Source organism: Panthera uncia, assembly GCF_023721935.1.
Source record: "Panthera uncia isolate 11264 chromosome C1 unlocalized genomic scaffold, Puncia_PCG_1.0 HiC_scaffold_4, whole genome shotgun sequence".
NCBI classification, from domain to species: domain Eukaryota; kingdom Metazoa; phylum Chordata; class Mammalia; order Carnivora; family Felidae; genus Panthera; species Panthera uncia.
Window position 1 is genome coordinate 43,975,105 of NW_026057585.1, and position 17,232 is coordinate 43,992,336.

General features: G+C 35.5%; 1 protein-coding gene across 1 annotated transcript in view; it reads left to right on the top strand.

The window, feature by feature from the left end:
• The window catches only part of LRRIQ3 (leucine rich repeats and IQ motif containing 3), a 206,487-nt gene that overhangs the window by 43,925 nt on the left and 145,330 nt on the right, over positions 1-17,232 (top strand). The window lies entirely within an intron of this gene.

Here is a 17,232-nt window from a genome sequence, read left to right on the forward strand (position 1 = left end):
TGATGTGAGTACTTCTAGTACTATGTTAAATAACAGTGGTGAGAGTAGACATCCCTGTCTTATTCCTGACCATCGAGGAAAAGCTCTCCATTTTTACCCATTGAGAATGATTATTAGCTGTGGGTCTTCCACATATGGCCTTTATGATGTTGAGGTATGTTCCCTCTATCCTACTTTGTTGAGGGTTTTTATCAAGAATGAATGCTGTACTTTGTCAAGTGCTTTTTTGCATCTGTTGAGAGAATCGTATGTTCTTTTTTTTTTTTTTATTACTGTGGTATATCACATTGATTGATTTGAAATATTGAACCTCCCTTTCAACCCAGGAATAAATTCCACTTGATTGTGGTGAATGATTCTTTTAATGTACTATTAGATTCATTTTGCTAGTATTTTTTTGGGAATTTTTGCATTCATGTTCATTAGGGTTATTGGCCTATAATTCTCTTTTTCACTTGGGTCTTTGGCTTTGGAATCAAGGTAATGCTGACTTTGTAGAATGAGTTTGGTTGTCTTCAACTTCTATTTTTTGGAATAGTTTGAGAAAAATTGATAATAACTCACAGGGGAATAGGTAGAATTCCCATGTGAAGCCATCTGGCCCTGGACTTTTGTTTGAGAGATTTTTGATTACTGATTCAATTTCTTTGCTGGCTATTGGTGTGTTCAAGTTTTCTATTTCTTCCTGTTTCAGTTTTGGTAGTTTGTGTTTCTAGGAATTTATCCATTTCTTCCAGATTGTCCACTTTGTTGGCATATAATGTTTTATAATATTCTTCTATAGTTGTTTGTATTCCTGTGGTATTGAATGTGATTTCACCTCTGTCATTAGTGATTTTATTTATTTGGGTCCTTTCTTTTTTCTTTTTGATAAACCTGACTAGGGGTTTATCAATTTTGTTAATTCTTTTAAAGAACCAGCTCCTGGTTTCATTTATCTGTTCTCCTGGGTTTTTGTTTCTATATTATTTATTTCTGCTCTAATCTTTATTATTTCCCTTTTTCTGCTGGCTTTGGGCTAGTTATTTTTCTAGGCCATTTAGGTGTAAGGTTAGGTTGTGTATTTGATTTTTCTTGCTTCTTGAGGTAGTCCTGTATTGCTATTTATTTCTCTCTTATGACCACTATTGCTGCATCTTAGAGGTTTTGGATCATTGTGTTTTCATTTTCATTTGTTTCCATGTATTTTTTTATTTCTTATTTAACTTCTTGGTTGGCCTATTCATTCTTTAGTAGGATGTTCTTTAGTCTTCATGTATTTGGGATCTTTCCAAATTTTTTCTTGTGATTGACTTAAGATTTCATAGCATTGTGGTCATAAAATATGCATGGCATGATTCTAATCTTTTTGTACTTGCTAAGGTCTGATTTGTGACATAGTATGTGATCTGTTGTGGAGAATGTCCTGTGTGCACTTGAAAAGAATGTGTATTCTGTTGCTTAGGAGGAAATGTTCTGAATGTACCTATTAAGTCCCATCTGGTCCAGTATATTATTCAAAGCTATTGTTTCCTGTTGATTTATGCTTAGATGATCTATACATTGCTGTAAGTAGGTTGTTAACATCCCTTACTAATATTGTATTATTATCAATGAGTTTCTTTATGTTTGTTATTAATTGTTTTATATATTTAGGTGCCTTCAAGATGGGGGTATAAATATTAATAATTTTTAGTTCTTCTTGTTTGAAAGATACCTTTATTATGATTCATTGCCCTTCTCCATCTCTTGTTATAGTCTTTAGTTTAAAATCTAGTTTGTCTGATGTAAGTATTGTCACTCCAGCTTTCTACTGACATCTATTTGCATGGTAAAATATTTCTCTGTCCTCTCACTCTCAATCTGAAGGTGAAAAAGAAAAAGAAAAAAAATCTGCAGTTTTATTTGGTGCAAAATGAATTTGTTGAATGCAGCATATAGATGGGTCTTATTTTTTTTAATCCATTCTGACGTCCTATGTCTTTTGATTGGAGCATTTAGTCCATTTACATTTAGAGTAATTATTGGTAGATATGAATTTAGTGTCATTGTATTAACTTGCTTTATTGTTGTTTCTGGACTTTTTCTCTGTTACTTTCTAGTCTTTGTTGCTTTTGGTCTTTATTTCCCACTCAAAGGGTCCCTTTTTGCAAAGCTGGTTTAGTGGCCACAAACTCCTTTAGTTTTGTTTGTCATGAAACTTTCTCTTTGCTATTCTGAATGATAACTGTGCTGGATAGAGTATTTTTGGCTGCAGATTTTCCCCATTCAGCACATTGAATATATCATGCCACTCCCTTCTGGCCTGCCAGGTTTCTGTGGAGCAATCTGCTGCTAACCTTATTTGTCTTCCCTTATAAGTTAAGGACTTCTTTTGTCTTGCTGATTTTAGGAATTTTTTCTTTATCACTATATTTTGCAAATTTAACTACAGTATGTCTTAGGTTGGCCTGCTTTTGTTGACTTTGATGTGAGTTCTCTGTACTTCCTGGATTTTGATATCTCCTTCCTTTTCCAGATTATGGAAATTTTCAGCTCTAGTTTCCTCAAATAAACCTTCTGCCTCTTTTCCCTCTCTTCTTCTTCTGGGACACCTATGATATGAATGATATAATGGTTTATGGAGTCACTGAGTTCCCTGTGTCTACATTTGTGATTCAAGATTTTTTTTTCCCTCTTCTCTTAAGCTTCATTGTTTTCCACAATTCTGTCTTCTCTATTGCTTATTCTTTGCTTCTTCCATTCTTGTGTTAATTACATCCAGTTGGTTTCAAATCTCAGTTATTGCATTTTTCATTTTGGCATGACTAATTTTTAGGTCTTTTATCTCTGTGGTAAGGGACTTCCTAGTGTCTTCTATGCTTTTCTCAAGCATAGTTTGTATCCTTATGAGTGTGGCTTTACATTGTGGATCAGGCATATTAGTTATATCTGTTTTGATTTGATCCCTGGCTGTGACCTTTTCTTGTTCTTTCTTTTGGGATGAATTCCTCCATCTTGGATTTTGTCTAGGTCTCTGTTTTCTCGGTGTTAGGAAAGCCTGTTATGTTTCATGCTCCTGAGAGTAATGGCTTTATGAAGAAGAGATCTTATACTGTCCAGGGCCTGGTGCTTCTGGAAGTGTCTCTGGTGTATGCTGTGTGTACTCTGTTGTTGTGTTTTGGCTGTTCTTTCCTTTGGTCAGTACTCTGCAGTTTCCTTTTGCCTGCAGTGGGGACTGTTTGGATGTTGGCCAGAGTGTGGTGAGTTTTAACTAGGTGTGCTCCATTTTGCTTGGTAAAAGAGACCTGATGCTATTTCTAGTAGAGCTGAAGCTTTGTAGAACTCTATGGTCAGTAGACATGGTGCATGTGGGGGATTTGTGCTGGTCTTCTGGGCGAATGACCCACTGCTCTAATTCTCAGGACACCTGCTGGAGAAGAGCAGCACCAGTAGAGCCCAGGGGGACAAGGCTTGGTGTAAGTAGTTTAGGCTGCCAGTGTTGGCACTGTGCTGCTTACTGAAGTTAGTTTATGCTGGGAGATGGGGGAGGGGGGTATGAAATGGGACCAGCCTACTCCCTAGTCCACAGAGAGGGGAGTTTGCACCCAGCCCTATCTAAGTAGCCTTCCCAGAAGAACAGTCTCCCCCTCTGGCCACTCAGGTCTCCCTCAGATTATTGCCTTCACACTGTGTCTAGGCTACCTGCCTAGCCAGCAGCGCAGTGCACCTTGGGCTCTATCCCAGCCAGGCTGGCTGAGGTTTAAAATTCCAATCTTTAAGGACCTGGTGTGGCAGAGACTCATGCTGGTCCTCTGGAAGAGGGTCTCAATGTGCTGGGACTGATGCAGGATCATCCCAGAAAGGCAGTCTTACCAAAGCACAGGGGCATGTAATTTGGAGTAAAGTGCAGCAAAAAGACAGTGTCCAGATTAGCCACCCTTAGCAGGTGTTTCTGTGCCTATGCTGAAGGTCAGGCAGGGGAAATGGCACCCTCCCTCTCCTTCCCCCAGAGAGTCAATGCCACCTCTTTCAGATGCACTCCAAGAAGGGGGGAATGTCTCTCCCAATGGGTCCCAGGGGGTCCTCAGATTGCACCATCTGCCCCCAGACTATCTGCCCTCCTCAACAGGAGCACTGCAGTGCCCTCAGGGATCCACACCCAGCCAACCCCTGTGTCTGAACTCTAAAACTCCAGTCTTTGAGCCCTGCTGGTTATAAAAACTCAGGAAAATCAGGCCCTCTCGGTTTCCCAGTCAGTGGCTTTGGGAAGGTGTTTTGTGTGTGTGATCCCCTGTGTGCTTTACTCTCTCTCTTACCTCTCTCCATGACCAGGGCTTCATCCCCTCAGCAGCACCCACAATCTTTTTGTCCCCTAAATCATGTCTTTGCAACTCCTGCCTTCCACGATGTGGCCTCTTCTCTCTCTCTAGTTGTGCAGTTTGTTGTGTCAGTTCTCAGATTGATTTTTTGGGTACTCACAATGATATGATATTTACCTAACTGTGTTGGAGGAATGAGACAAGTCTAGGATCCTCCTACTACTCTGTCATCTTAGCTTCTACTTTAAGGTAGAGATTTTTAGATCAATTATTTAGCATGCATTTTTACTCTTAATTCTACCGTAAGTATTAAAAGAAAAATAAAAATGCCTAAATATAACAACCAAATAAATTTTAACAGTGCATTTATGCTTGACTTAATAAATCATGTAGATTAAATAATGTTTGTAAAATTTATATTTTTTAAATAAAAAAATAAAAATATAGCCTATATGACATACAAAAAAATCATAACAGTGTCAAAAGTAAGAGTATATTTATAAAAATTGCTATATATTTATATTTACAAATGTGGTGTGATTGTAAGTAAATAAAATAATTATAAATTTATTATGTGTAAAAACCAAAATCAATGTGGCTATAGTAAGATCAAGTCCAAAAATTGAGATAATATAGAAAAAGTAAAAGTAAAATGCAAGCCAATATATATTAAGTAGAATAAAGCAAAAAACTTTATATTAGCCTTAATGTAGAATTTGGCACACAAGGGGCGCATACCTCAACATAATAAAGGCGATATATGGCAAGCCAACATGTAATAAGTTAACATCTGACTCAACAATGAAAAGCTAAAATGTTTTCCTTTAGATCAAGAACAAGTCAAGAGTACACACTCTTACTAATTTTATTTACCATAGTATTGGAAATCCTAGTCAGACCAATTAGGCAAGAAAAATAAATAAAAGTCATACAAATCAGAAAGGAAATGGTAAAACTGACTGCAGAAGGCATGATGTATATAGAAAACCTTAAGGACTCCACCAAAACTCTTAGAGCTAATAAGTAATAAGTGAGTTTACTAAAGTTGGATACAAGATAAATATACAAAAATCATTTGCATTTCTGTAAACCACAATAAACTATCAGAAATAGAAATTAAGAAAACAATTCTATTTACAGTTGCATCAAAAAGGATGAAATACCTAGGAATAAATTTAATTTAACAATGTGAAAAACCTGTACTTTGAAAACTATAAGCCATGGATGAAACAAATTGGAGATGACACAAATAGATGAAAGATAATTGATGTTCATCAATTGGAAGAATTATTGTTGAAATGTCCATACTACCCAAAACATTCTTCATATTCAGTGCAACCTCTATCAAAATTCCAATGACGTTTTTCACAAAAATTGAAAAAAAATCATATAGGACCTTACAAGAACCCAAATGTCAAAAACAATATTGAGAAAGAAGATCACAGCTGGAAGCATCATGTCTCTTGATTTCAAACTATATTACAAAGGTATAGTAATCAAAATAGTATGGTATTGGAATAAAAACAGACACACAAATTAGTGAAACCATATAGAGTCCAGGAGTACACCAATGAATATATGGTCAATTAATTTACAACAATGGAACCAAGAATATACAACATGGAAAGGGGACAGTCTCTTCATTTTAATAGTCTTGGGAAAAACTGGACCCTTATATGTACCATACACAAAATTAACTTAAAATTGATTAAAAACTTGAAACTAAGCTCTGAAACCATAAAACTGGAAAAAAAAAAACAGGAAATGAGCTCCTTGAAATCAGTCTTGGCAGTGATTTTTTTTTTTTTTTTGGGATTTGACACCAAAAGTAAAGGTAATAAAAGCAAAAGCAAGTAAGTGTGACTTCATCAAACTAAAAAGCTTCTGCATAGCAAAGGAAACTATCAACAAAATGAAAGGCAATTGACAAAATTGGAGAATATATTGGCAAATCATATATCTAATAAATCATAACACTGTCTAATATTCTAAATATATGTATAGGAAATACTTTAGAAAATTTTTAAAAGGGGACGGGTGCCTCGATGGCTCAGTTGATTAAGCACTCGACTTCGGCTTAGGTCATGATCTTGAGATTTCAAGTTCCAGCCCCTAGTTGGGCTCTGCACTGGCAGTGCAGATCCTGCTTTGGATTCTCTGTCATCCTCTCTCTCTGCCCGCCCCCCTCCCCCACACACTCTCACTCTTCACTCTCTCTCTCTCTCTCTCTCTCTCTCTCAAAATAAATAAACATTAAAAAACTTAGAAAGAAAATTGTTAAAAAGGGAGAGCTGTAAAGGAAGGTACAGCTTCTATACCTCACTTGAACAGGTAAATTGTTGACATCATTTGACTGTGATTGTGTGTGTGTATGTACGTGTGTGTATAAGAAAGCTCTAAAAAAGAATGCACAGATGCTCCTGGGTGGCTCAGTTGATTGGCTCTTGATTTTGGCTTAAGTCATGATTTCATAGTCAAGGGATCAAGCACTGCCCGCCCCCCAATCCACCCCCCAGGCTCCATGCTGGATGTGGAGCCTGCTTAAGATTCTGTCTCTCCTTTTGCCACTCTCTCTGGCTCATGCTCTCTCTCTTAAAAAAAAAAAAAATTGCACAAAAAACACTAGATACATATAAAAGGAGTTCTCAAATTCTTTAGTAGGAAAGTAAGAATAAGAAAAGAGATAAAAAAATGGAGAAAACAAACAGAAAACACAAACTGATATAAAATAAAATGCCAGACTTAAGTCCTATTCTATCAGTAATTACATTAAAATGTGTATTAAACTTAAATGGCCTAAATGCACTAATTAAAAGACCGATATTAGCAAAGTTGATTTAGAAATATGACCCAACTGCATGTTGTCTACAAGAAATTTAAAATATAATGATGTAGGCACATTGAAAATAAAAGAATGGAGAAAGATTTATCATACCAAAGGTAACCAAAGTAAAATAGGACTGACTGGCTATCTTAATATCGGATAAATTAATCTTAAGAGCAAAGACAGTTATCATAGTCAAGGACATTATATAATGATAAAAAGTGCAAACCAGCAAGAAGACAGTAACCTTAACAACGGAAGTACAAATTTGTGAAACAAAAATTGATAAAAGTGAAATGAGAAATAGATAAATACATGATTATATTTGGGGACATCAAAATTCCTCTGTCAACAATTAGAGCAACTAGATCTTGGAAAACTCCACAATCCCATCAACTAACACAATCTAACTGACATTTATAGAACATTCCACACAGCAGTAGCAGGATAGACATACTTTTTGTGTGTCCAATCATATGTAGGTCTTTTCCTGTTTCATGGAGCAAACCTCAACAAATTTAAAAGAATTAAAATCATACAGGGTGTGTTCTCTGATTATAGAAAGATAAGAGGAAAATCCTCAAACAGTTGGAAACTAAGCAGCACACTTCTAATGAATCTATAGTTCAAAATACAGTCTCAAGAGAAAAAAAAAAGTTAAAAATACAATCTACCAAAATTTGTGGGACACAGCTAAAGCAACGCTGAGAGGGAACTTTTTAGCTCTAAATGCATATTGGGACAAAAGGAAAATCCTCAACTCAATAGTCTAAGATCCCCTCCTCAAGAACCTGGAAAAACAAAAGTAAAATAAACCCAAAGTAAGCAAAAGGAAGGAAGTGATATAGAGAGGAACAGATGTCAGTGAACTAAAAAACCAAAAAAAAAAAAAAAAAAAAAAAGTAAAACAAAGATCTGATTCTTTGAAATATCAATAAAATTGACAAACCTCTGGCAAGACTGACATAGAAGAAAAGAGAGAAGACACAAACTACCAACGTCAGGAACAAAACAAGGGATATCACTACAGACCTTGCAGACATCAAAAGAAGAGAATACTACAAAAACACTATCTATACACACAAACTTGACAGTTTAGATGAATAAACCATTTTATGCCAAAAAACAAAAAACAGAACTCATCCATTATGAAATAGATAATTTTGAATAGTCCTCTATGAAGGAAATTGAGTTCATAACTTTAAAACTCAAAAAAAAAAAAAAAGAAAGGAAAAAGAAAAAGAGATCTTCAATCCCAGATAATTTCACTGGAGAATTCTTCCAAACATTTAATATTTTATTCTGTTTCTTCTAGAAAATAAAAAAACACTTTGCCATTTATTTTGTAAAGTTAATAGTAGCTTGATACCAAAACCAAGAAAATTGCAGATCAGTCAGTATTCCTCATGAAAAGAAGCATAAAAATCTTTAACAAAATGTTAGCAAATAGAATTCAGCAATGTATGAAAATAACTGTATTCTATGAGCAAATGGTGCTTATTCCAGGGGTGGAAACTAGAGTAACTTAGCTTAGCTACAGTAACTAAGATTGTGTGGTATTGGTGAGGCATAGATCAATGGGACAGATCAGAAAACCTAAAAATAGGTTCATACAATATGTTTAGCCAAATTTTGACAAATGTATAAGTAATTTGATGGACAAAATATAACCTTTCAATAGACGTTGCTGGAGTAATTGGGTATACACACACACACACACACACACACACACACGCAACACAAGCCTCAACCTAAGTTTCACACTTCATACAAAAATGAACTCAAAATGGATCAGGGAGTTAAATGTACAACGTAAAACTATGAAACTTCTAGGAAGAAAAAAAATTAAGGAAATTTTGGGGATCTATGAATAGGAAAAGCATTCTGAGACCTGACACAAAAAGCATAATCTTTAAAAAGGAAAAAATGATAAAATTAAAAGTTTTTATTTCTCTGTAAAACAGTCTGTTCGATAAATGAAAAGATAAGTTAGAGTTGGAAAGTATTTGGAAATGAATATTTAAAAACTGATAATAGTTAATTTGGTGGAAATTTAGTAGGTTTTTTTTTTCTATTTGCTTTTCTTCTTCCCTGAAATTTCTACACCGTTATTATGATTCTAAATGTTATTTGAAGAGTGTTTCTAAAATGTTTACCAAGTAATCCTAAGAAATACTGATTTAAAATAATAAAAATCTTAGTGTGAAGAGTTTCACACTAGATTTCCATTTTCATGTGATTATTAAAGTGAGTGTATCATGTGTATGATATGATGAGGGAGCATAAGGCAAGCTGACACCCGCAAACCACCCCCCATCCCCAGCTGGGATATGTGTGATATTCCTCAGGCACTCCCAGCTGCCCAAGAACAAAGGAGAGAGGAAAACAAATGGTTAAACTGATAAAGTCTCCATCAGTTTACAAATATCTCAATAGCCTAGTCTCCAGGAACTCCCTACTATCTTCATGTTAATATTTTGCTAGAGGGAAAAATAGCCTTAGCTTGACAATAACTAGGCCTCTAGTAATCTGTAAATCTTTAGCATATGGAAATCCCTTTGAGAAACTTCTTGACTCTACCTCAACTCTACAGTATATAAGCAGTCACTCTTCACAACCCCAGTGTAGCTCTTCCTGCCCACAGGTCATGTGCTTTAATAAAATCACCTTTTTGCCCCAAAGATGTGTGTCTTCAAGGATTCTTTCTTGGCATTGGGTCTGAGCCCCACCATTACTCCCAAAGCCCATCATGATATGATTTTTTATGGAGTAAAAAGATAAAAACTGTGTGGGTTTGTTCTTTTTACAATAAATACTTGTGGGATTAGTATGATTTACATTTTTCAAATATGTTGGGAAAGTATGTGCCAAATTAGGAAATTCTGATGGGAAAAATCACAAATGGAATAAAAAAAGATAGACCTTGGGGATCAGATACATATAGAATAAATAAAAATATGGGAATAGGATAAAAAAACAAATTTAAGTAAACCTGAATATATTTAGAATATCAAAATAATTGGTATTATTTTTTGTATAATTATAAAGGAATAGAATATAATTTTGGAATTTATTTTTTAAACTACTCTTCCTGTTAGAACACAAAGTACTCTTTTCCATGTGAGTCATATAAAAGTCCTTACTCTTCTTTTGAAATGCTTCATTATGGTTTATACCAGAGTTAGCAACATTTTCATCCCAGGTTTACAATAGCAAGCTGTGGAGTATTGATATTTCATTATTGTACCATCTGTTTTCTTGATTGTTGATTTTTTTTTTTTTTTTGCCTAGGCATATGTTGCTCTTTGCCAAACTTTTACTGTAATACTTTAATTCCCTTTATTAGATTGAAAATATTAGTGCTCATTGTCTTTCATAGTTAATTTATTGATTTTATAATTTTTCATTGTGTTAGTTTGGATAAATTGCTTAGTAAATTCCTTTAGACTAATTTGTGTGTGTGTGTGTGTATCAAATAAGGTGTATAGAAATCCTTTGTGAACTCTAAAACACTATATCACTTTAAGTATGACTGTAAAACTCTTGGCGGGTAACATTGTTTGGATGCTTGAAATGTTTGAGCCTTTGTTTTAAGTGCTCTACAAATATTCCTTCACAAGAACCCAATGAGGTAGTACCATCCTTGTCTTTATTTTAAAGATGATGAACAGGTGAGACAGGTTACTTACCCCAGTAAGAGGTAGAAATGGAATTTAAACCCAAACAGTTTTTCCTCTAGAGCCATCAGTCCTCTAGTGAAGGAGATGCATTACACTCCCTTAGAAACAGGATATGTCCATTTGTCCTCAGATACCAAATGGCTTATGGCATTTGTACAAGTTTGCAGTGATATCTTCATTGGCATTTTATAAGAGAATTGTTTTAGAACATCAGAAAGTTTATTGTCTAGAGGCTCTTTGTTCTCTGGCAAGGACACTAACCCTGCCCACTTTATCTCTTTAAAGAGAAAGAATTATTCATGCTTTGGCAGGAAGTGGAACTGTGCTGTAAACTATAGTGTGAGCTTAATGGTTCTCTGCCGGTGACAACTATAGCATCTGACCAGGACCACTTTTAAGCCTAGTCATCTAAATTCCCTTGTTACTTATGAACTCCACCTCCATGGCAGAGTTCAATTACAAATTTTATTTGTAATAAAATTCAGTTAAAAGGAGAAAAACAAACTTACTAACATGTGTATCTCTCATTTATACATGGGAGATAGCCAGGGAAAAATGAGGAACTCCCTGAGATAGCTTAGACTTCATGCTTCAGTACCATCTTAATAGAGAAAGGGGAGGGAAGGTGTAGACCTCTTGAGAGAGAGTAAATGATTTTTAGGAAAGATAAATGGATCCTTAAAAGAATAGGTGGGAGTTAATGACAAGGTTTTGGGTGCGGTACCCTCTCCTACTCTTTTCTCCTAATCTACTCTCTTGTGGTAAGAGTTTGTCTCCTTTCTTGATGAAACTCCTGGGGAGTGAATTTATAGCAATTGAATGCCTTTTAAAGGATCTGTCCTTAATTAGATATTTGGGCAAAGCCTCTCCCTGCATTTGCCTACTGCTCAAAATAATCAGTATACCACAGGGGCACATTTTGGCGAGATATGTCTTGAACCCTTGCAGTGATATTTTGGGGTGGCATATTTTGCTACCCTGAAGACACACACATGCACACACCCGCACACTCATACATATGCCATGAGCCCAAATGCAATGAATAAAGAAACAAAGATTAGAGGAAATCACATCTATTCTAGAAACTGACAAAGGGTAACATTTAAATAGAAGATTGCTTCATGGACGTGCTTTTAATCATAGTGAAGATTGTTTTTCAGGTATAATGAAGATGGGACTGAGACCAAGTCAAAGGTAGAAACTAGCTCAGCTTGGCTTTATGCCATTCTTCATACATATAAGAAAACTATGTGAAGTAGAGGAGATTCTGTAAGTCCTTGTATTTGCCAAGGGTAATAGTGGAACAGTGGCAGATAGGATCCACTGTTACAAGTCACAGAATAAATTTCATGTAGAGGCTTGTTAAAAGACAAAATTCAACTGAGTGTATTTGAAGATCTAATCGGCTTTCCTAAGTGGGCAGCATCCCATTTAGCAGGTATGGAGGAGCTCCAAAGAGGAGTTGAACAAAATGGAAGGTTTTTATATGAAGGAATGTGGGGCAAAGAAGTTATTAGCAAAGAGAAAACATTGTTCCAGGTAAGATCACCATTCCATAGGTAGAAGAGCAGGCAGCGGGTCTTATTAGGTAGATTTACCTCATCTTCCTTTGGGATATGGAGAGGGCCCATGTGACAGATTACCTCATTGGTGCTGACCAGAAAATTCCTGATTGGTTAAGTCTACATTTCTGGGGGAGGCCAAGACTATAATTAGATTAGGTATTAAGCCCTAGTTTGGTAACTTGGCTTGGCACAAGTGACTCTATCTTGAGCCTGTGGTTTTCTCTTTAACAGGAAGGGTTACAATGAATAGTACACTGATAATGAGGTAGGAGTCCTTTGTGATAGGGCAGTCAGGAGCTTCAGAAAGGAGCTGAGTCTCAGCCACATAACTTAACTGAAGTAGTTGACAAGCTAATAGTAAACTCAGTAGGAGAAAGATGACCTTTGACAGAATAGCTTTAACAAGTTGAGAATATATACATGAAAATGATGAGAAAAAAATATAAACCATGGAGGTAAGTTCCAGGATATCTATTACACATAAATAGGAATTTTAGTAGAGAAAATAAAGCAAAATGAGAAGCAATAATCAAAGATCTCTCTCTCTCTCTTTCTCTCTCTCTCTCTCTCTCTCTCTCTATATATATATATATATATAGTCATGAATCTTAATATGGAGCAAAGTTGGGAAAGAACAACATGTATTTTCTTTAAAAATTGTTGAAGTTCAGCTCTCTAGTCATGGAAGAAGGAAAAAGCAAAAGTCTACTTCAGATGAGATGTTTTAATATATCATTAGGCAAGTTGAGGTGTTGGCAAGTGTAGAGCATGTGAAGCAAAGTGAAAAACATTTGCAAAGGCACAGAGGTGAGGCTAGAGCTTGGCATAATCAACTGACAACAAGTAACTTAGTGTTCTTATAGTTTAGAAGACATAGTTGGGCATATGGTTACAAAAACAGGAATATTATAACAAAGAGTGTAATGTGTAATACTAGGGAGATGGCTTTATCTTGTAAGATCTTGGGGAAATATTTAACAATTTAGCATGATCCAATTTTCATACTAGAAAAATCATCATGTATTCTGTAATTTTGGAGTGGAGGCAAATTCAGTATAAAGAAATCAGTGAGGACTGGGCCCTGGTTTATAACAACCGATTTCTTAAATTAGTAGAGGGTATGGATTATAGGGAACAGATTGAAGAGATACTGTTTTGATAGAAATCAGTGAATTTATTAGATGGTAAGGGGAAGGGAGGAATGTGGGCTTATTATTTAGATGAAAAGATGAAGAATAATTTCAGTGACTATATATGTAATGCAGTATGAGGTATGGATTGGGGATGTTTTGAAATGGGTGAGATAATTATTTCAGTTTTTGACATGTAAGTAGAGAAATAGAATTGGAATTTTATAGATTTGTAATTTAAGAGGTAATTCCCAATAGGGGTTATAGCTATGTGGATAATCAGCATATATGAGATGGTAAGATGTAGAAAGGAAGGTGATCATTCAAGGAGAATTAGCAGAGAGGTGAAAAACAAAAGCAAGCCTAAATTATACCAATATTTAAATAGTTTGAAGAAGAAAAGAAACCAGCCAAACATACTGAGAAATAAAAATTTAAAAGGTAGAAAAATTAGGAATATGATGTTATTGCAGCCAGATAAGAATTGAATTACAAAAATAGGTTGATAATACCAAATTAAGCTTGGAGAACAAATATGACAATGTATAAGTTGCTATTACATAGTGATTTAATAGCCAACCAATAATTGAATGCTAGTTATGGACTAGTAGTTTACTTCATCTTAGAGATATAGGATAAAGAAAGATTTCTTAAACTTAGTTATATTGCAAGTGGGGAAGATCAGTAATTGTGTGTAGCATAAACTCATCAATAAAAAACAAATCAGGACTTAGGAGAGACTTTATTCAAAAGGATTATTGCAAGGGAGGGAAAGGGGCTGGTGCAATAGGGGGAATACTCTAGTTGATCAGTGATCTGCAAACGTCTTTAAGGCTAATCAACAAAGGTTTTTTCTTTTATTGGGAGGAATAAATAAGACTGGAAAGAACTGGTGTGGATAAGTAGGATGAAGGAGAGTGGCATGATCTGACTGTAAATCAAAGAATGTTTTACCTTGAGAGTTGCCTATTTCAGGAAGAGCTGTTAAGAGAGGGTTATGTGGTTGTTCAGGCTGAAGGTGGGCAAAGTTCAGAAACCTAGGGGACAGAGAGGATCTTAGCCAAAGATTGGTTAGTGGGGACAAAGTAGTTTAATCATTAAAAGGCAAGTGAGAATTTAGAGAGTCTGTGTCAGGGCCGTGTCATAGGTACTCTAGAGGGGCATCCATGGATGCTATCTAAGTAATAATATGGGGGAAGGGTGCTTTTTTGGAGTAAACCATTTTCTGAAAGGACTGGGTGAGGAAATTCCTTAACCTTTTCTGTTTTCTAGGATCACAGGGCTCAGGTAAAATTCAACATTGTCAAGTGTGACAAATGAGTTGCTGCACAAGATAATATTATAGAAGGATATTGAACTCAGATCAATGTCAATAAAGTCTTTTTGGAGGAAAGAATTGAATCTCCAAAAGACTAAGATAGTGAGACAAGTAATTGAGAAAGGCAGTCAAGAAACTGGAATGGTACCTGTAAAAAGCATTGAGGTTTGATTATTATGTAATTTTCAGGGGTATAAGTGGTTGGATATTGCCATTTTGGAAGGTATCTTATGTATGGCGAAGGGAGGTGAGATTGAGGTGAGAAGATACTAAATCAAGGATTTTGTGTGCTTTCAGTGATGCCAGTGAAATATATGAAGCAAGCATGCCAAATGATCAGATTTGCATTTCAGAAAGTTCACTCTAGCAATAGTGCTTATTGTGGTTCAAAGAGAGTGGGGGAATGGGGATTATTTCAGATGTCAAGACATTTTTAGTAAGTTAAGTGATAAAGACATGAAATAAAGCAATGGCAGAGATTAGAAGAAAAGGGAGAAGTCAGATATTGGGATGTTGAATATATGGGCTCTAGCAGCATTTGGGTATAAAGAAGCATAAGAGAAAAGAGAGCTTAGGGTAGTTCCAGGCTTTCTGAGTTAGGTAACTATGGGCACTAGTGCCATTTACTAAAAACATATAAGAAGGCAGTTCAAAAAGGAAAATTCATGTTTGGGAAAGCTGAATTTAACTGGATATCAGTTTGATCATATTGTTCTATAGCTCTGTAGACAGTTCAGTCCTAGAGCTAGAAATCTGAAAGTCATTAGCACATAGATATATATTGAAGCTATGAATTAGATACGACCATCTAGAGAGTGTGTTCACTCGAGAAAACACAATGAGAGAATCTTTTCAATGTGACATTAGACCAATGAATGGATAGGTCTTTAAAAAGTCCAAAGTAAACAGAGTTCTACGAAAACTAAGAAGAGTGTTGTATAGAAGCCAAGGGTAGTGTTTCAAGGAGGAATATCCAATCAATGTAAGAAAAGTATCGGGTGCATTGGGAGAGGTAAAATCCAGTAGATTGAGGTACAAGAAAGGAGAAGGTAGGTACAGCAAATATGGAATTCTGATCCAAGAATTTAGGCTTTTTTAATATATTTTTTAAATATTTATTTTTGAGAGACAGAGAGACAGAGAGTGAGTGGGGGAGGGGCAAAAAGAGGGAGAGACACAGAATCGAAGATAGGCTCCAGGCTCGGAGCTGTCACCACAGATCCTGACCTGGGGCTCGAACTCATGAACTGTGAGATCATGACCTGAGCCAAAGTTGGACACTTAACCAACTAAACTACCCAGGCACCCCAAGAATTTAGGCTCTTAATGAAACTTAAATACAAAAGATGGAGGGTTGGGATGTGTATGATTATTTATATGGTTGCATTTTAAAGTTTAATTTATTTTAATTAATTTTTAGTTCATTTGAATTAATCAATTTTAAAGATGGGAGAGGCTACATCATATTAATAGGTAAAGGGATTGTGCCAGTAGAAGATAAGTAATAGTGAAACAGAGATAGATGGGACTTAACAGCAATGGAGTGCCTGTCTTGGATAGGGAGGGATATACTTCTTGTTTTAAGACTAAGTAGAAGGCACTTCTATTCAGAATACATAGGGATATAGATAAATGGGAGTATAATTAAATTTAAGGAATGGAGGAGGGTTAGTTGATGGATTTCAGACCTGATGGCCCTGTTTCGTCTGGGAAAGGTATTTAGGGAGTTCTAGGGAAAAGGCTTAAAGAGTATTGAGAAGAGTACAGAATGTTTGCAGTATCTCCTGTTGGGAATGGAAGTGAGCCAGGGCCAAGTAAAACATTTGATAAGTAGCAATGAATATTTGTAAATATAAATTTGAAGTAGCACTAATCTGCAACGTTTTGTGACTTTTTTTTTCCTGGCAGTACATAGCTGATTGAATGTATAGGCAGAAAAGGGGACATGAAGTGATTAGGTTGATAATTTTCAGGGTAGGTGCCTTAAAAACAATATAAGTTTTAGGTTTTTAGTATATAATCCTTACATTTAAGACATAAGTAAAGTAGCTTTATTTCTAACTAGTCAAATGATCAATAAGGATACAGGGAGTCTATAATCCCAAATCTAAAATTTTGCAGGAACAGAGACCTTAAAGATAATTTCTTTAAAGACAGTATAGAATATTTTTCTTCAGGGGATGAGCTATATCCTAATAAAAGTGTCCAATATTCTAGTTAAGCTGCAACTAAATTTTGAAGTACTGTAAATTATTCTGTGAATCCAACATTTGTCAGTTTCCTATGTGAATCCACAGAATAGTTTTAGACTTTCATTGACTACCTATTCTTGCCACCACCTTTTAAAGACCAACTTGATTATAGCAAAAATTTTATACTTATGATATCAGATTGGAAAAAAGAATCTAGAATGGAGACATTTATCATCATGGGTC